This window comes from Scomber japonicus, chromosome 5 (assembly GCF_027409825.1).
Source record: "Scomber japonicus isolate fScoJap1 chromosome 5, fScoJap1.pri, whole genome shotgun sequence".
Lineage (NCBI taxonomy): Eukaryota > Metazoa > Chordata > Actinopteri > Scombriformes > Scombridae > Scomber > Scomber japonicus.
This window is the reverse complement of record NC_070582.1, coordinates 32,143,202-32,164,174: the sequence shown is the minus strand read 5'-3', so window position 1 is coordinate 32,164,174 and position 20,973 is coordinate 32,143,202. Positions and strand designations below refer to the sequence as shown.

General features: G+C 41.5%; 1 long non-coding RNA gene across 1 annotated transcript in view; it reads right to left on the bottom strand.

Annotated features, from left to right (window-relative positions):
* The window catches only part of LOC128358863 (uncharacterized), a 94,736-nt gene that overhangs the window by 26,877 nt on the left and 46,886 nt on the right, over positions 1–20,973 (bottom strand). Inside the window, exon 2 of the long non-coding RNA XR_008321418.1 lies at positions 11,917–12,155. This is a non-coding gene — a long non-coding RNA (uncharacterized LOC128358863). The remainder of the gene's footprint in view (positions 1–11,916; positions 12,156–20,973) is intronic.

The window sequence follows — 20,973 nt, the reverse complement described above, 5'->3', positions numbered from 1 at the left end:
AGAACAAGATCGCGGGTACAAGCGGCTGAAATGAGCTTCCTCCGTAGGGTGGCTGGGCTCTTCCTTAGAGATAGGGTGAGAAGCTCAGTTATCCGGAGGGAGCTCGGAGTAGACCCGCTGCTCCTCCGCATCGAGAGGAGCCAGATGACGTGGCTCGGGCATCTAATCAGGATGCCTCCTGGACGCCTCCCTGGTGAGGTGTTCAGGGCACGTCCCACCGGTAGGAGACCCCGAGGAAGACCCAGGACACGCTGGAGAGACTATGTCTCTCGGCTGGCCTGGGAACGCCTCGGGATCCCCCGGGAAGAGCTGCACGAAGTGGCTGGAGAGAGGGAAGTCTGGGCTTCCCTGCTTAGGCTGCTGCCCCCGCGACCCGACCCCGGATAAGCAGAAGAGGATGGATGGATGGATGGACAAAAGGTGCATGAGTGATGTTAGTCCAAACTCCCGGCAAAACTACTACAGCTATTGTGCTGGTAAGACGTGTGTTGTGATGCTCTCTGTTTACCTGTTAAGATAGTTATTTATTCTGGCTGAAACTGCATGCAAACATAACAATAGACCTTTATTAACGTATTAATGAGTTTTGCCTTTGTATTTTATCATCAAAAACAGCTGGGACTTTAGTTAAATCGGATGACGTTTCTCTTCTTCTGCATATTGTGTGACTCGCTGCAGGACACAGAGACAGACCCTGCTGCAGCATGTGTGTGTGTGTGTATGTGTGTATGCTGACTGTGCCCTGCTCTGAAAGGTGCGTTTTTTGAACAAGTGTAACATGTAATGTTTTATACAGTTTTTAATAGAAGGATTGCATTAAATGAGTCGTTTAATAGCAGGAAATAAGCACATTATTTCAGTTTACCTTTTTATTTTTCTAGTGAATGGATGCTTATGTTTGTAAATTTAAAGGATAAAAGGTTTTGTTTCAGTAGATATTCATTTCACATTGAGCTTTATTTTGTTTTTCCTGTAATTATTCATTTCAAGTTAATTGAAACCTGTGATGGACTGGTAATGGATATTGACCCTGAAGAGGATGAAGTGGGAAGAGAAACTGAATAGATGAATGACGTTATCTTTGTGGTAAAAAAAAAAAAGCAGAGTGTCAGCCATAATTTCAGAGTATTACCGGGTGAACAGTTCATTGGGTGAGCAGTGTGTTTGGACATGTTTCTTTTTTTTAATGTTTTTCTTTTTGGTTAACAGGAAGTTGTCCCTCTGATGTCAAAATCTTGTTTTGTCTTTGTTACACATTGTCGTCTAATGTCTTTAACAACTTAACTACTATAAACTACCACTATTGTTACAACTTTGCGTTTCAGCGTTCAAATATAAGAAAGGAGGGTAGAAATGACCAAAAATGGCCACATTAAGCCTCGTCTACACACAATTCAGGCGTGCAGGAGCCCATGCATGATTGCTTTCTTCCCGACATTTCTGCAAAAGTAGAGTTTTAAGTGGTGCACATTTTGATTACAATAGACTATGAATCCAAAGAGCATCATGAGCTAGAGCAAAATCATGTCTGTATTCAATTTGGTTACATTTAATAGAATTAAACAATGAAAAAATCTTCAATTATGGTCATGATGACTTTTGTGAGGAATGTTAATTTACAATCTATATACTTGCTTGGCATTCTGTAAAACACCACATAACATTTTATTTTTCTATTATTTCAAAGCATTTATAAGAGTCACATTTTACTGGAGGCATGGCCACCATGCAGATTACACAGGACTAAGTTCTTAGTGTCTACATCCATAAGGAATGAATGGAGAAGTTGTTGAAGTTCAAAGCAGCAGTTTCCATCCCTGAAGAGGAAACCAGAGTGCTCTGTTTGTCATTGATGTCATCGCCAGAAAACCACACTTCAAACTGGTAATAAGGCAGCAGGGGTATTCACTCCAAAATACAGAGGGCCTTATTTGTTCAAGCCACACACCCCGCGTGTGCCTCCATGCTTCTACTGACGTTGTGCGCTAATAGTTCCCACATCAGACTCTCTCAGTGGCCTCAGTCACATATGATTGCCATGCGTCGCCATCTCTATCTCCGTCCACCTCGCCTCCAACGAGCCTGGTCAATTAGTGCATGGCAGCGAGAGTGAGAAGAAGGCTTCTGAAGGGGGTTGTGGGGGGGTCTCCCAATGGGGCATGTGAAAAGACTGGCGGAGGAAGCAGAGCTGTATTTATTGAAAAGCACATTTGGGATGTCCTGATAGTAATCTGACTTTAATTTAACTGGTAAAATTGGGATGTGAGTATATGCATGTGTGCTCGTATGTGTGTATAAAGCTGGGGGTTTGTGGGAGCCCTGCGCTGCGTAATTGAGACCGTATTTTTCAAACAGCCCAGACCAGATCTTGACTCAATCACGTCTAGCCCCATGGATGGGGTAGACCAGAGTCTACATCATTGTTTGACAACGTGTATGCTGCAGATTGATTTTCTGGTTCTAGTGGAAGGGGGCAAACGGATGTGAAAGGGAGGTACAACATTATTCTTTATGGGGAAGGGAGGAAGGAAGTAAAGAAAAGCGTAGCATTTGGACCATGTGCTGCACTCTGCATCGACATTTTTCTTTTCCTTTTGAGGATGACGTACTTGATGAATCACAAAAGAAACTTCTAATCAGAATATCTTCACAAGATAGCTGCATGTTAGTTATGTCATTGGCTTGTTTTATATTAAAATACTGTACAATAAGCACATGAATTCCAAAAACGGTTACAGACACCACAGCAGTAAATGTAATGCAGAGGTGGTGAGCAGTCTAATTCCTGCCAGTGGGAGGGTAGACAGATCTACAGGAGGTGTGTGAGTGAGGCAGAAAGACAGAGAGAGAGAGAGAGAGAGAGAGAGAGAGAGAGAGAGAGAGAGAGAGAGAGAGAGAGAGAGAGAGAGAGAGAGAGAGAGAGAGAGAGAGAGAGAGAGAGAGAGAGAGAGAGAGAGAGAGAGAGAGATCTGGTAAAGCTGTGACTGCAGTCTGTTGGATCCCCCCATCTTTTCTAGAGAAGAAGTAACTTGTCATACTGAGTACAGTGAAACTGCTAATAACATAACTTTTTAATGATTATTTAGTGTTAATCTGAAACAGGCGCTCAGTTTCTGTTCAACTCTGGCCTGAAGTGCATTTTCTTTCCTATGGCGCACTTGCAAAATGACATGATTACCTTCTCTGTCTTTTTGGCTTTACTTGAAAAACAAAGACCATTCCTGGTTAGTTACCATTTTGTTGGCTGAGCTTTATAAGACAACCTCTTAAACAGCATGAGAGAGAGCTATGAAAACAGCTATCATCAACATTTATTGCTGAAAGAAAGCACTGCTACAAACTGGATGTTCCTGGAGTATCCATGTTAACACCAAGCAATGAGCATATTGAGGAAGAAATTCATATTACATCTAATACATACTAAAATGAAAATAATGCTTTAATAATTATGTGTCTACATGTTGCCAAATGTTAAATTACTATATTATTGACTTTTTTTAGTAATCAATATATCATAGATCAGTAATTTGAAGTTAAAATATTTTGCGACCTAAACGTCAAATGGATCAGTCTGATTATTTGAAACTTAATGACTTTCACATCAAATAATATAAAGCTAACACTATTCTATGTGTTTTGTTCTCAAAACCACAGAAACAGTCAGGTCATACTCAAAGAGAATAATACTTGATTTACTCCCATGCAGTGAAATCTGTGGATGTACAGTCATAAAAAAGTGGATATTACTGCACCAGTGGAAACCATGCAGTTAAGAAAACAACATGGTTTCTAAAGTAAACTGAGACTTGAAAACCCCCAGATAAGTAGGTTAACTGGATATCATGATGACAACAATGAGTCTACAGCCATGCTAGCGCTTCAGTGGGACTGTCCTAAGGAACACAACAGTGCTTTGAGCTTCATGCTAACATGCTGATCCTCATCAGGTAAAGTAAGGTGACACTAGATGCAACAATAAGGGATCACCACAATTCATCCTGAGGTGGACAAGTCAATTCACGGCAAGTCAATTTTATTTGTAGAGCTACATATGACAAATTTGCTTCAGGGGCTTTATGATATGTACAGCAATACCACATCCTCTATCTTTAGACCCATCTAATAGCTTTGGACACATTTCACTCAATCCAAATGCCGACCTCATGGTGGCTCCAGAGGTAATGTCAGGGGATCACCAAAGTTCTTAGGTTTCATGGTCTGGGAACAACATCTGTCTGTACAAAATCGTGTCCCAATCCATTTGGTGGATGTCGAGATATTTAGCAGGATATGTGAAAATGATAACCTCTTGGTGGCGCTGGAGAAAATGTCAGAGATTAATGAAAGCTATTAGAATTCATCCTTTGGGTACCATGAACATCTGTAGAAAATTTCATGGCAATCCTTCAAACAGTTGTTGAGAAATTTCAGTCTGGACCAAAGTTGGTGGATTGACTGACCGACTGACAAAAGACAGGCATTGCGTAAGTGGAAGTTATTGAGTTAAGTCAACTGCCAAGTGATTTCCTTTTTGGCGTTGATTTGGATCAATGTGCAAATTGTAGAATTTTTTCAAAGGATTTCTTAACATTGCAAGATTTATAAAACTCTGTTTTTTAATATTTATTTTCTCAAGAACTACTGCAATCGATTGAAAAATCTGGATCCAATTTCAAATGCTTTTCTATGATTGTTATACTTTTAGGAGATTTTTCAGTTTTGGTGCAATTACAATATGCACACTCTCAGTTTCAGTCATTTCTAGTTGCATCTGTTTTTGTTTTGTTTCCCTTCTGATGCCATTGCCACAGCACAGTGATGTTGGGTTTTTTAAAAGGAAGCGAAGTACTTAACAGCTCGCACTTTCCAGAGAGTTTCTGGAATGTCTGATGTAAGCACTAAATTAATAGGGTGCAACAATGAAAATATGTCTTAAACATTTATCAACTTGCTGCTGGTATATTATATTAGCTGAACTGACAGCAATGTTAACATCACCAGATTTAGTGCAAATAATACACACAGAAAAAAAGAAAAAAATTCCATTGTGTTGGTACTTACCATTTATCTACCATCTGATGTCAAACACATGATCAAAACCAACACAAAACATGGTTTGAGTTTCACATCTTTAGGGATCATCCCACACTAGCTGGGAAACTGAATGTGTGTGGGTGGGTGTTTCATACTTCCAGTTTAACTGCTATACTACCTGTAGGCTTAGGAGTTTTTGTTCCCTCCTCACTTTGATCTCAACTCCATTGTGGTGGTATGATTGACCTCAGTGAGACCTGATAAAAAATATTCCCCCACCTACAATTATGCTCGCAATTCACAAGAAGAGCATCTTTTTCATAACAGGATGATCTTGAGAAGTCACATAAAGACTCCATTAAATCCAGGCAATGTATCAGATTTCGGCTGCTGGGTTAGAAATTGCAATTCTCTTTGCACTGCAGGAATGCACAACAGATGCAAGTACTCAGCAGGATAATGTATACAATATGAAAGCAAAAGAAACAAACTTATTATACAAACCTGGTTACCGGTTTTACGGGAAGTAGAATCAAAATTCTAAAAAATTCCCCCAGCTTTAACAAACACGTGAATGAATGTATGAATGTGGGCAGCGCATGAATACATGACCTAAGGTTTTCATGATGTCAAGCAACATATGAAAACAGTTTTCCTCCACCGTGACGTAAGATTATTATACGACAAAATACCATAACATCCTGAATGTGCGGTATACTTTTCTTTTCTTTTTTTCCTTACTCAAGACATGAGTAGCTGTACTGAAGGGGTTGAAGATCAAACGCGATGGCCTGGGGCAGATTAGATCCAATTCCACTTTGTTACCGAGGCCTGCATTTATTTTCTGACATTTACCATACAGTAAAATCAGACATAGCCCTTGTGAAGCCCCCCCCCCCCCTTCAATCTGAGTCTCCTAAACCTATCAGTGGACGAAGAAAGGGAAGGGGCGACTCTAGACTGCGAGAAAAAGCCGGAGAGCATCTGACTTCCATTGCCGAACTGAGCTTGTGTGTTTCACTTAGCCACTGGTATTTTGAGGAGATGCACGGCACCGTTACCAGAGCCCCGCACTCAAACACACATGATGTCATTGAGGTTCCATCATTACAGGCTGTAGATGATGCTGTGTAGGGGCCGGGTTAGTTCCCACGCTTGTTTTTGCAAAACTTCATGTTGGAAGCAATAACGCAAACGGGCTTCCGACTGACACTTAGAGAGGGAGGAATTAGAAATCCAGAGGGAGAGACAAAGAAAAAGGGAACCTCAATACAAGACTTCCTTATTTTTTTTCTTCCTCTATTTAATCCTGTGTTACAATACATTTAGCAGCATATGTCTGAGAGCCTTTTCAGCTCTCTAAGGAGCTTCTAAAGCAAACAGAAATGAACAAGCTCCTGCTGAACAAGTGAATTCTCACATTTCCTTTCACTTAAATATTCTGCTGATGTAATCGTAGTGACGTTCATATGCATATTTGGTACATTCTGACACAAACTACCAATCATAAACTTTCCTTATATGTAATATTTATCATGATCACAATCTATAAGACACATTATAAGCCCTAGCTATTACATGTTTACATTGTAAGTGGGTGTTAACTTCCAGATAAGCTCAACTGTACTGCACCGCATTCATAATGTGGACAAGCAGCTTTCTTGAAACATCTGAGCACTTGGAATGAATTCTTCACTTAAGATAAGGAGTACAGGTAATCTGGTCCAAATAGGCCATCTGCTGTTCCCACAGCCAACAATAGAGACTAATAACTTGCTGCATCCAATCAGATTGTACCGGAGTCAGCTGAGATAAAGGGAAAGCAATAAAATGAAACAATCTGGTGCTTTGACACTACAAGCAAGAGAGCTTGCTACTTCGCTGCTGGGCTGGGGGCAGGAATGTGCTCTTTGAACCAGCTTTATTTAACAGCGGAGCAGCATGCGCGCAGCACGCATTGAGCCTCCGAGCTGGCCCAGGGACCGTTTGCTCCTGGCGTGGGCACGTCAGACGCGGGGCCACCGGGTCAGGGAGCTGGCATCCTCACCCCTGGCACAAGTTGCTCCCCTCGGGGGCGTAGGGGCTGACACCGGGCTCATGGGGAGCACCAGACAGACAGGGGCCTACCAAACAGCTTGTGACCATAACCAACAGTGGCAGAGAACAATGAATGCAATTATATACAAGAACACAGTCCAAGTCTCTTTTAGTCTCTCCCTATTACGCCTGTTTACTCTCACTCTCCTTTTACGTGGGCAGCATGGAGGGGCTGTGACCCTGTCGGTACAGTCGTCAGCAGGACTTTTTTTTCATGGTGCCCAGAGCTACCCTGTTATTCATGCTCTATTGCCATCGGGCCCGATCGGTGTCCAGCTACAGCGCCTTTTCCTACCAAGTGCATATTTGGACGAAAGGTCAAGGGAGACACATCAGACTGAAACTAGCAGGTCAGATGTGTAAAACTGCATGAAAACGAATAGGGTTTTCTTTAGGTACAGTGTTGAGGTAATGTGGAAAAGATCCGCCAAGGGTTCAAACAATAATACAGTGGTGAATCATTACTTTCATGCACCATTAGGAAGGAATTTCTCTTTCTATTGGTTTTAAATGCTGAGAACCTGGTACAGACCAACAAGTTTCTGTCAGCACATGGCTGTGAGTGGTAGGGAGGAGCTGAAATCTGAGTGGGCACAAAAGTGTGTCTGAGTACAGATTCTATATTCAGCCTCATAAAATGAAATAATAAAATGTAATGTATAACTTTTATGATATGGTATATTTTTAACGTACTGTAAGCAAATGGGTAGTGTCATTGATTCCTGTGTGAGCTGAAAAAAAAAAGATGTCTTCTCCATCAACACCCTTCGAAAGGTTAAACCTGTAAATTTTACACAGTCAGAAGCTGCTGCTGCCTCTTCAATGGTATTTTCCCCCCACATCTGCAGAACCCCCACTGGTTTCAAAATCTTCTCAAATCAGCTTACAGAGAAATCCCACTGACTTGAATTCCATCTTTACCTATAATATCTGTTTTCCCCTCTCCTGATTTATAGCACTGCTATTACTTCAAGTATATATCATAAGCTCTGCTGTTCTACCCAATATCAATGTACACGTGGTATTGTTCAGTGTGAATTATTTCTTTAACCACAATCTGTGTAGGTAACTGTGAGCGCTTTTAGTGTATTTTCAAAAACAATGGAAGCGTATTATATATAAAGAGGAAAGAGGAGCGGGCAGTTGAGTCTCTTATACAATCTGCTTATATTACCAGGTAAGTCAAAATTAAACCAGAAATGCATAACGCTCTTTTTTCAAATTAATCAACTTTTAATAGTTCTTGTTAAGTGAGAAGTGAGAATGTCCCCTGTTGTTTTGCATTTTCACGTATTTCACAGCAAGTAATGGTAAGAGTAATGGTTAATAATTCCACTGGTATTGACTCACTGACAGACAGGTTGGCATAAATCCAAGTTCATCTGGAGATTTTCGACATGTATTACATAACAGTAGAATATAGTGTGTCATTTATCAGATCTGAGAGAAAGCCCACCTCACCTGCTCTAATGACTTTATTGTGACTGAGACCCCAGTGGAACAAGATAGCTTCCCCATCCCCTCCTCATTCAACCAACTCCAGCTGAGCTAACAACACACACTCAATGTGGAAGCTAGAGAAGAATAATAGCACCCAAGACTATACAGTGAGTGTACATACTCACTGTACATGCAGACACAAAAGCATACATGTGCTCTCTTTCATACTCGCATACAGTAGATGTACAGTGAGTTCCATTTATCTTTTCCCCTGTGGTTCTTGGCTGTGGCCCTTTAGGAGTGTCCAGATGAAGAGAGCGTGGAGTGTGGCAGAGGGTCCTTCCATAAACAATAAACAACAGTTATCTTGTGTGCGGCCGTCTGTGTCAAGTAGCACACAAAGCCAAGCCCAGCATCTGAGAGGCGTCTGCTCCTCTTTCCGCCTTTGGTCTTGTCTCTTTCAATGGCTTATAAAAGTGTGGATGTGTGTGTACACCCAAAAGGGGTGTGCGTCTGTGTTCACAGCACAGCACAGCACAGCACAGGGCTCTTCTGTATTGTATTCTGAAGCTGGCTTGAAGTAAAAAGGCAGAATTAAAGAGTGGCGGGGGCAAGAGAAAGGGGCTGCCAGCCCCACTGCAGAGCTGCGGGGAGCTCCCCTAGATCCCAGCTGCCCGGGACTGGCTGAGAGCGTCAGGCGAGTGCCAGGCTTCCTTGGCCCTCATGGAGGTGGGCCAGAGAGAGTGGGAAGAGTGGGAGGTACACGTCAGAAAAAATGCCAAAAATAATGTCTGGGCCTATATAAAGAAGGCCTTTGGAGACACACAATGCTGACATATACAAGAAAAACCCTAATTTTTTGGCAGGTGGGAAACATCACAGGGGCAAATTTGTTCTGTTTTCTTTTTCTTTTTCATGGAGAACAACAGTTTTTTAAACAATTATTGGTTATATAAGGTGTCCATATTTTATGAAATGGAATATAGAACCAAAGAACTTCCTGAGTAGCCCAATGAAATGGTCCTCCAGTATTGGTGGCCTGAATGCCTCCTTCTCCGCAGGGGCCGACAACACAGTGGAAAACAAATCTGGAACTGTTTAATGCATTATTTGTGTAACAATCAAGGAAGCAAGTTTATTTTGCAGATAATTATAGCTTTTGTTGCGTCGATGGCCAAGATAAGCCAGAGTTCCGAACCATTAACTGGTTGTGCTTTTTCTGGCAAACTCCAGCACTGAGTTAGTAATGCAGAATGCACTGTAAGAGTCCTGGCAGCAAGAAGACCCTGACATTACAGGGTAGGTCTCCTTCCACTGCACAATGCTAATCAATCAATCAATCAAAGCTTTGAATGAAATGATTGGATTTCTTTGCGTAACACTTACGAGTTTTTAAATTTAACATCAGATACTCGACAAAACAGTTCCCACCCTCCTATCTCTTTATCCGCTTACATCAAATAACATGGCTCAATGAAAAATTGAGGCCATTAACTATACAGTATTCAAACCATATGTAAAGCCAATGTCTGATCTGACTCCCACCACACACTGAAGGGAGTACTGCTGTATAACAGTCCGAAGTGGAATGCGGGCCCTGAGAGTTGGGGCTCTACTGTAAGCAGTAATAATTACAGCTCAGGCTAGAGCCGGTGGAAATCCCCTGGCTGGTCTAGACACTTTTGCCCTCTGAGCTGACCCAGGAACCAGCCAGGGCGCTAATCATGGCACTTGGCAGACAGCAACATTTTTCCATAGGTCCTCAGAGAAAGCCCTTCCTCTGCAGAGGCAGGTAATCACAACAAGAGCACATCCCGCCAGTGAATGCACGCCTGCTTTGTCCACTCCAGGAGGAGTTGGGAGACTATTTCTGTGCCTCTGACAGAAACAAATGACCCCTGTGTCACCCTGCCTGTTGGCCTGACTGCCTGCTAGGGAGCTAATGTGGGTGGTGTTCGTCATTGTGCGATCCCACCCTGGGGCCAGTGACAGGAAGTGAGCTCCTTTATGACAAGGGAGAAACTCGTTTACATCTACCGGCCTGTTTGCTCACCAACACTATATAAAGGGTGGTGGGAAACTCAGTATTGAGGTGTTGAAACTTCCGGAACAGGACTGCATGTGGCATCACTGGCATTTTAGACCCTCTGATTAAACAGTATAAAATGAATGGTGCATGTAGAAAAATAAAAGATATAGTGTATATTTAGGCTTCTGTCTGTCTCCATTCCCTTAATACTTTCAGTTTCCTGCACCTCCAACCACCAGGGTCCCAGGTTTGCTTCCCGTGTCAAAGTCCTGACGTATGCCGTCTGTGTTTTCCATAGCTGAACCTTTTCCTTTGGACACCTGGCCTTTATTTGTCATATCCAGAGGGGGCCATTTGGATGTATTTCATCACCACTGCTGACACGCTGTTCTCTCTAACACCTTTTCACAGCTACTGTAGCTACATTGGGAATTGACTGAAGAGGATGTCAGGGATGCTATTGTTGGACATATTGTTCCGTTACTCTGAGGAGATGGAGTGTGAAAACACAAAAATGTGTTTCTATTCCAATGAAATAAATGCTCATTCCTCTGCTGTAGTACACGTTTTATAGTCTAAAAAGTGATTTAGTGTTGTAAAAACTGATGAATGAATTAGAAATGTACAATGGCTGTAATGGCTTCTCTGTTTCTCTATTCTCAAGAGGAAATGCTAAGAGAGTGGTTTTCCCTGTTAAAACCTTAATTTACTTTTATAAATCAATCATACATCTGCACCACATTTGCACAACGTTTGATTCGTTGTCTTTTTGTTCACCTATTGAATCATTTCATCACAGTTGGACTCTAGAGGTGAAAATGTTAGCACAGCATTACAGAAGTTGTTTATTTCTCAATGAGGAGTTAAAAACATTGGTTCATTTTTACACCAACTGCCAACAGTTCCCACAGCCTAAACAGGAGGTCCTAATTTCAGTGGCCACCAAATAGTTTAGTGATATAAATGTGGAGGACTTGGCGACAGATCTTGTGCCAAACCACTTTTCCTCTTCTCCAGAAGTCTGAGTGAACTAAGTGATAAATGTATTTAAGCACAGGACGGGGAAAAAAACTAATTTCCTCTGCGGATGAACACCAGAGACAAATGCAGAGCAGGTATGAAGCCAAGGTGTGATTGTGTCTGACTGCAGATTATTAGTTAAACACAAAAACACATGATTTATTCAAGGTTTACACATGTAAACACAGCTTTTAACAACAGGGACATAAGGCCATTTGACAACCATAAGATGAGCTGGTCAGTGGCAGGACATGTACTGTAACTTGTCTTGATAGGTTCAAAGAATTGAGACTTACATTAAAGGTGTGGACAGTTCTCATGTGGGCTCAGAGCTTCGCTGGTCATTCCAGCCTTGTTTGTGAAGTCAATCAGGTTTATTGAGAGAGCTTGACCCAAGCATGGGGTCTTATGTAAGCCCGCTACTGTGTATGCTGCAGGCTTTCTGGTGCTGCTTTGTTCTGTTTTGCACCGTATCATTCCTCGTCTTCATAAGTACCTTCTGAGTAGGGTTTGACTTTAACATCTGGATGGCCATCTGTGATAAAAGAATATAGAGAGCAAATTCAGAATACAAGCATTGTGTGAGGGGAAATAAAGACACACAGTATCTTTTCCAGTCCAATTTTAATGTGTGTGCATCTCTCATCTCAACCTGGTCATGTTTGCGAGTGTTCGTGCCTTTGTGTACATCCTTCTCCTTTCCCCTGTGGACTCTCAGTGCCCACAGTGATCGACTGCCTCTTAGCCAGACGCACCAGGCCTAGCCCACCCTGGTATTGGCACTAGCACAGCCAAGCTGACAATTATTATCTACCTCACTGCCCTTGCTAGCAAGCTGACGGGATGGGCAACATTTGTCTGGCTGGAGTAAACAGTATCTGTCTGCCTGTGCAGGGTCAATGAGTGCATCTTCAACCCCCCCCCCCCCCCCAACCACCCCTACCCAATATCAGACAAAAAAAAAAGTTGGATATATAACTGTGATGAAACTATGAAACAACGGTGACACTGTGGTGCTTATCTACAAAACTATAACTTTCTTTCTTCTTTCTATGACCATCTATTTTATTGTGAAAATCCGAAATAAACACATCAATAAACAGCTCTCCTCTTCATAGACATAGACTGGAATCTACATTATGTGGCAAAGATGTGTTTGCAGGAAACCACACTAACTGACAAGGGCTGTGGTATGATTCATCCTGGGATCTTCTGATTATTTGGTTTCCACCAAATCCTCCTCCACATCTCCTCTCATTACTGACTGGTGTTCATCCACCAGAATGTCTCACAGTCACCACCATCATTTGCAACTCACCAGTAAGTTATGATAAACCAGCAGGGTTAGTACTAGTACTATTCATTCTAACTATCTCTGGCAAAATGATCTTAAACCTTTATGACTCAACTAAGTAACAAACGGATATGGGTTTGTTTGGCAAAGCCAAAAGCTCTTCCTTTAAAGTGACTAATCTCTGGATTTGTCATCTCTACCACTCTCACCAAAGACATGAGAGTAATTTTTGAGGACCTTTGTGACTCAGAGAGATTGTGGTGCTTAGGATAGGGCAGGAGCAGGCAGTAGAGAGCACCATAAAGAACAATAAAATGCAGATAATGACAGATATGGCCTGTGACACAGATGGGCCAGGACAGTTTTAGATAGACACCCTCCACACCAGTCTGAAATTGAAGAGTGCTCTGTTGAGGGAAACATGACTGGAGTGGAATGATCAAAGAAGGAAGATGTATGGACTTACATTATAGCCTACAGATGGTACAAACTAGTGTTTTGGTGTGGTGATGCAGATGACTGTGTACACAATAATTCATACTCTCAGTCACATGTAGAAAAGGTCTTTAAAAATCTATTTATGAAGGAGCTTCCGTGTCTTTTGTCATGTAACCATGCATACCCTGTTGCTATCCCCATCCACTGGTACTTAACACTTTGGCCCAAACTATTAATAACTTAACAACTGACCTACACTTCACTCCTAAACTGAGAATGATCAAACATTTATGAGTTAAAAATAAACACATTAACTGCAGATCTTAGAGGTTTGGGACTGTGGTGAGGAGTGGGTGGCCCAGCCCTGACCCCCATTCATCTCAGTAAGATAAAGGCACCACCTCCCACAAGCATGGGACATGTAGGAAACAGCAGTAGCAAAACTGGTTTGATGACCAACTATCTATCCACCCATCAATATGTGCATACATCCATTCCAATGTGTTTACAGGCAAGAATAATGAAAAAGTACTTTGGATGCACACCTGCTTTTCCTGTTCCTCACATCTGCCTGACACACCACACCACTCTTGATGTCCTTTCATCACTACTACAAACCTATAACCAACACCACCATGCAATACTACAGCAGGCAAGTCATTCTATATTGCTATTGGTATGAATGCAAATGATATCTTTAAAGGGGTTATGTGAAGTCAAGATCTCCACCCCTCCCTCTTAAGCTACCCTGATTTTAATGTACAATTGATGATCAGTTGATGAACTGATAGACTCAAGACATGTATCTTTGAGTATAATACAGACAACTGATGTACAGTCTGTCTGCTCAGTAGTTTAAGGCAGGAAAAGTCTGGTCAAATACCCATAAGGCATCACTTGATCAAAAAGTGAAAATTAACTACATAAACAAGAGACATGTTTCTGATGTACCAAAAACAGATATAGTTGAGGCTAGAACCACACTATGTCAACCACAAACTATGCTGAAAACATGACTACATAAACATCAGCTGGGTTCACAAACATCTACAATTCATGGAGATGCAACACCCTTGATAACCCGTCCTGTCTCCATCTACAATCTTTAAGAGTCGAAACATCAAAGCTTGGAACAGTGCCGCATTCTCAAAGTCCAAATGACCACTTGTCTCAGTTTGGATGCGATCCTAGAAGTTTTTGACATCAATGTCAATGAGACAGGCAGGCTCATTCAGACAAACTCTCTCCTTCCTGGCTCAGCTCTCTTGTTCTCACAAGATCCAATACATTCATAACCAAACAGTGGTCAACAGTACAAGAGGATCAAGGACATAACAATCCTGTGAATTATAAGCAGTGCCAAAGGGTTTTCCATAATAGTCAACACTAAATTACAACAAATCAATACAGTGCAGCTGGGAAATATAATTCACAACTTTAGGCAACCATTGTTCTTGATGCACACCCCAATATGAACTCACTATCCTGCAAACATATGAATGTAATTGTGTTTGGCTCTGTTTTATTTTATTCTGCTGGATCCCTCGTGGATCCATTGGAGAATGCTTGCAGTACACTCCAACCATCCATCGCACAACATGTCAATTTATTTGAACAAGGCATTGGTAATTCTGGCTGCAACTCATGCTTATCAACATCCATTGACCTATCTATATTTTTTTTGATTAATTGAGTTTTGGTTTAAACCAGAAATTCTTTGAAAGTAGTGAAAAATGTCTGCAATTGCATATTGAAATTATAAAGCTGTTTGATTTACAATTATGTAAAAAAGAGAAAAACAGCAAACTGTCATATTTGGCAAGGTGGAACTAGCTAATATCTGGCACTTTTTTGTTTAAACTTTTTTGCTTTTTTTAACTTAATTGATTTCCCAATATATTTTGTATAATTTATTAATTTTCTGTTGATTATCAACCTGATTTCAGGTGTAGGAATTTGACATCCTGTAAAATATTCCCTCTTTATAGACTTTTTCAACAGCAGCATAGAAAGGAAGGAAGGCTGTACAGTAACTAGTCACAGTAATAACTAGTGAGAGTGCACAATACCAGTGACCTGGAACTGACTCATTTTAAAAGGCATGTAGTCATTAGTGTTATCAATTAAACCTGTGCTTTCCCCACTATAAGAGGTCAGAATGCCTGCCATGAAAAATTAGTCACGGGTCCACTGAGATGTTAACCCCTTCTAATCGATTTTTCTTTGCCATTAGTAATTGATTATTATAATATTATATATAAATGAGTGGTTCCCAACCTGGTAGTCCAGATCCTCCAAACACAGACCTACAAGATGATTCTGAGCGCTAGTTGGAGGAGCATCCTCTTTAACTGCACTCCTTTTCTGTGGTGTCCCCCAGGGGTCAATCTTAGGTCTGCTTTCGTTTCTTATCTATATCCCACCACAGTCTCAGTTTTGAGGAGAACATTTCCTGCCCTTGTAAACTCAGTGACACTGGCACAAGGGCCACAAAGAAGGTTGTAGTAGGGAACAGAAATGTGTATTAAATATGGACTTGTGTATAGCTAAAATCTGTTTTCTCAAATTCCACATTTTACAATGCAGAACCTCTCTTCATAGAGTCAGAGATATATTGCATCTATTCTTTTTTCTCATCATTGGTTTTTTTTATAATATCTTTCAAGATTTTATAGCCAACCGTGGAACTCGGGCAAACAAGCAAAGTCACTATCATCTTCTTTTATTTACATATTCTTTAATGATTGTTATCAACTTTAAGATTATTCTGGGTTTTTTCTGTCACAAAGCACTCACTGACATGTACACATTTTATCTTTCTCCCCTGTCTTGGACAAAACCTCTATTATCTGTTACTCTCATCGCTTCCTTTCTTCCTCTCACTGGGCCTGGCACCATCTTGAATATTCATAACTGTCCTCTGATGAGCATGCTAAATGGGTGTCAAGATGATTTGGCCACATGACAGAACTGGATTGTCTTTGATAAGTCCCGACTTGAGCCAGAACAAGGCAGCAAGGAGGAAAAGAGCAACCAAGAGAAAAGAGACATTGACCTCAGAGGGTTTTTTGGGTGCATTGTTGAACCAGTCAGAACTCTGGAGCAGGACCGCTGGAGCTAGGACTGGGCAGCAAAGGAGAGGTCAGTAGGGGGGAGGACCCCCATGGTGGCCCTGGGGTGAAAGTCATTGTCACCAGGCTTTAATGGGTCCCAAAATTCCTCAACTGACCAAAACCTGTGAACGATTGAGAAACGAAAGACATTTGTGATTCAAATAGGACCTCTGGGGGCTCCGCCATGAGGTCTGCTGTTGGAAAAGCTTCTCAGAGGAAACAAACACTCTCCCATACCCACAAGGATAAGCCAACCTGCCCCCCCCCCCCATTTTTTCCTACTATTTCACATTTTAATATTTTTACATCACAAAACTGTGGGATTTAGCTTGATTTACTTTGACTTTTCCACAAAAGCAGCGTCTATTTGGAAAATAAATCATTTAATTAATTAGGCCGTATGGGAAAGTGAATAATTCAACGCTTAAATTAAGGTGGGAAAACACAGTAACATGATTTTGTCTTTTTTTTTTTTTTTTAAAGGGAAAAATGTGTTCCTAGCCAAGAAATAAAAATGTTTGTTTAGAGTCACAAACAGGAACACAGCTTGTTTGTCAGAGACCAACGTACATTATTTTCTCTACAACATAGATAAAGAGAGAGGCCAACGTGTAATTTCAGAAGGTAATAATTTCCCCTCTTTATTTATTTATTTTTCCACCCATATTAGTCTGGCATAAGCTACAAAAGCCACCCCCAAGCTCGACAGCAGCAATAATAGGAAACAGTTATTTCTTTATTTGATAGTCCCCTTGGAGTTGTCCAACTTTCCTATAGGCACTTCAGACAAAGGCCAGTGCATAGAGCTCAACTCAACTGTTTGCTTGTATATGCTGCATTATACTGCTACAGGTCCAAATGGGAACAATTTCTCCCCCCTTGATAATATGTTTATGATTTAGGATGTAAAAATTCCCATACGACATGCCAGCAAGACTTTTAATCATTAAAACAGCATTTTAGCCTCTGTTGTACACAAACAGCCCAGTGTTTTTTCGGGGGGTTTAGATCTAATCAAGTGTTTATAGTTTTACTGACAAATTCTTGGTTAAGAAGACTGACTTGTAAAAAACAAAAAAAGGGAAATATTCAGGATTTGTTAGTGAGACCTGCAGCACATCCTGGAGCCACCCTCCGAAAACATGTCACTTAAATCCCTTAAATACAGATTGTAATGGAGGTTTTTTTTTCTATATGAAAACCTGATTGTTTGCACTCATACATGAATGTCTACAGTGAGTAGTAGTCTGATCTTATTTAACAGGCTGACTTGTTATATCCCCACTTGCTAAATAAATCTCATCATCTCGTGGGAGGCATTGAGGGCTGGTAGTACAGGGATTGTTTCCTCTGTCAGTGTTGCAAACCTATCTGGCCTCACTGTCCTGTCACACAATAAACCCTGGCCAGACTGGATGCTAGACAAAGACCACCAACCACTCTCTAACCATTCTATCACAAACAATCTGCTATTGGCACCCCACATTTACCAGGCACATTTAAAAACGTGCACATGCACACTCACACATGACAGAAAACCTCAGTGGAAATCACAAACCTGCTCGCTAATCTTCACTAAATCTGCCCCCCAGTTGGCTTTATCTGTCTTTTGTTATCAGTGCTGGGTCTGGAGAATGGCAGGGGGTCACAAGGGTAAGACTTCTTTTCCAGCATCTGCTTAAAGAGAGGGGTAGGGGGGTGAGGGGGGGGGGCAGGAGAGGAGAGGAGAACCATACAGGACAAGGGGCCTCCTCTTACTCAACTCCTCAACCCTTCCACACCCCCAACTCTGATATTTTTGGAAGTCTTTTTTCATTTATTCTGTCTTTTTTCCTTTTTCCTTTCCTCTAAAACCCAAATAAAGTGTGTGATGGATGAGTGAGCAGAGGCAACACCTCCCCCATCAATCTAGAGCCAGCCGAGTTTCGGGAGGAGGGGAAGGCCGTCCCTTCACAGGCCTCCACAGGACCCAGCAGCATGCCCCCCATGTCTTTCTTACACACACCCCCTGGACACACACATGCATGGCCAGGCTAGAACATATTTGTTATGCACAGAGTCGACAGATACCCATAAATGCAAATACACGTTCAATGCACGTGCACAATTATACACACATAATGTAACGCAGTAACAGATAAGTGATGCTCTCAAACCTCAGACACATACAGCACATACACCCCTCCTCTCCACCCATAGCACAATTTAGCAACCCCTTTACAGCCCCCCCAAGCGGCCCAGAGTCTGTGGACCCCTATGCTCACACAGAGCCTGATTTCAAACCAAATAATTTAAAATTGCCATAACCCAGACAGGAAGGAGAATAAGTGACGGGGAAAAAACTGAGAGAATAAATGCAAAAACTAGAACAGGAGGGGTAAAGAAAAGAGTGCGGAGAAAGGAGACACCAAATGGTCCTAGTTAGTGGCTGCAGAGCACAGAGAGATCTGAACAACACAGTTTCTCTTGCTCTCTCTCTTTCTCTCTCTCTCTCTCAGAGAGCACCACCAACACAAGGAGTGAATTCCAAGAGAGTGTCGTCACCAGGAGCAAGGGAAAGGCAGGGAAGTGGTTTAAGAAGAAAAAAGAAAACCCTGCTTTAAGCCTGTGGGTATGTTTGTGGGTGGTATGGTGGGTGGCGTTGTATATGTATATACACACTATATATGTATATGTGCATGCATGTGCATGTGTGTACATGCAAATATGAAGGCATAACGGAGACAAAATATTGGAAACAATATAATGCCATTTTTTTGCTGTGTAATGAAAAAACAAATCTTTAAATGGATTGTTTTCATTGCATTCAGCAAAGGATATGTAGAGAATGTGTACGTAAGCAGAACATGTTTAAACTGTAGCAAATATGTGTGATAACCTGAGCTGTATGACTCCAGTTTATGAACATACAGAGAAAAGTAGGAAAATGATACAGTGTAAGACAATACATGGTAAATAGACTGTACTTATATAGAGCTTTTCTAGTCTTTTTGACCATTCAAAGTACTTTTACACTACATATCACATTCACCCATCCACACTCACATTCACACACATTCATTCACCATTGGTGCTGCCATCGAGAGCAATTTGGGGTTAAGTATCTTGCCCAAAGACTCATCTACATGTGGACTGGAGGAGCCAGGAATCGGACTGCAGATTTTTCTGATTGGTGGATGGACGCTCTACCTCCTGACACACTGTAGTGAATAAACATGGACAGCAAAACACCAATCACACGAGTAAAGACAGGCAAAATGTGTCTTCCATAGGGTTGCAACTAAGATTTGTTTTCATTATCGATAAATCTGATATTTTCATGATTAATCAATTAGCTGTTTGGTCTATAAAATGTCAGAATTTAAAGAAGCCCAAGGTGAAAACTTTGAATGCCTTGCTTTTTCCACAAGTCCATAGCCCAAAGATATTCAGTTTACTGTTAAAGAACACTAAAGAAAACAGAAAATATTCAAATCACAGAGTCATATCTGCCAAATGACATTTGAGAAGCTGGAATCAGAGAATCTTTTTTTCATAAAAAAAAGACTCCAAACTGAGAATGAAATGATTAATTAATTAATTAATTAATTAAGTAAGTAGTGAATCTCGTATTCAATCAGAATGCACTCATACACCTGCTGGTTGGCTTGGTCAGAGGTCTGCTCTTGTTTCATCCCTCAGGGAAAATGTCTACTGCTGGGAAGTGTGTGTGTGTCTACACCTGAGTGCAAATGGATGGGTTCTCTTTGAGCCAATATGGCCCTTCTGTCCATGCACATGCACTCAAGCACGCACACACATACAGACACTCAAATACTCTTCATGGTAGTATGTGAGTGGCAGGCTGGCAGAACCTCCAACCGACAGAACTATTGAGCCTGGGCTCATTTGCAGCCAGCGTAGACCCGAAACTGTGGAGATCCAACTCATGTGCAGCCAAACCAGACTCATCAGACCCTAAAACAGCTTGATGTGGGGGCGGTAGGGCTGTGCTGTACTGTGTTGACATTTTTGTTTGTGGGTCAGGCAAAGGCTTCCGGTATTTTGATGCCACACATTGTCAAGTGTTCGGTTTCCTAAACTATGTGTATGAATACAAAATGGACTGCAGGCATTTTGCTGTTCATGTACCCACATGACAAGATAACTAATATGTTTTAAAAAGGAGCCTGAATTCCAGGACAAGACAATGGATAACAACCAAAGGCTCCTATGTTGGTAAACTGATTATATGGGAATGTTATATAGACGTGAAACTCAGGAATCAGGGGGAAAAAAGAAAATTGACCCCAGGCAGAACTAAAAATACTGGTTATCAGAAGCACAAGAGGAGTGGAGCTAAGCATAGCAGCAAACTCATGACACAGTGAGAGAGAGAGAGAGAGAGAGAGAGAGAGAGGGAGAGAGAGAGAGAGAGAGAGAGAGAGAGAGAGAGAGAGAGAGAGAGAGAGAGAGAGAGAGAGAGAGAGAGAGAGAGAGAGAGAGAGAGTGAGAGAGAGAGAGAGAGA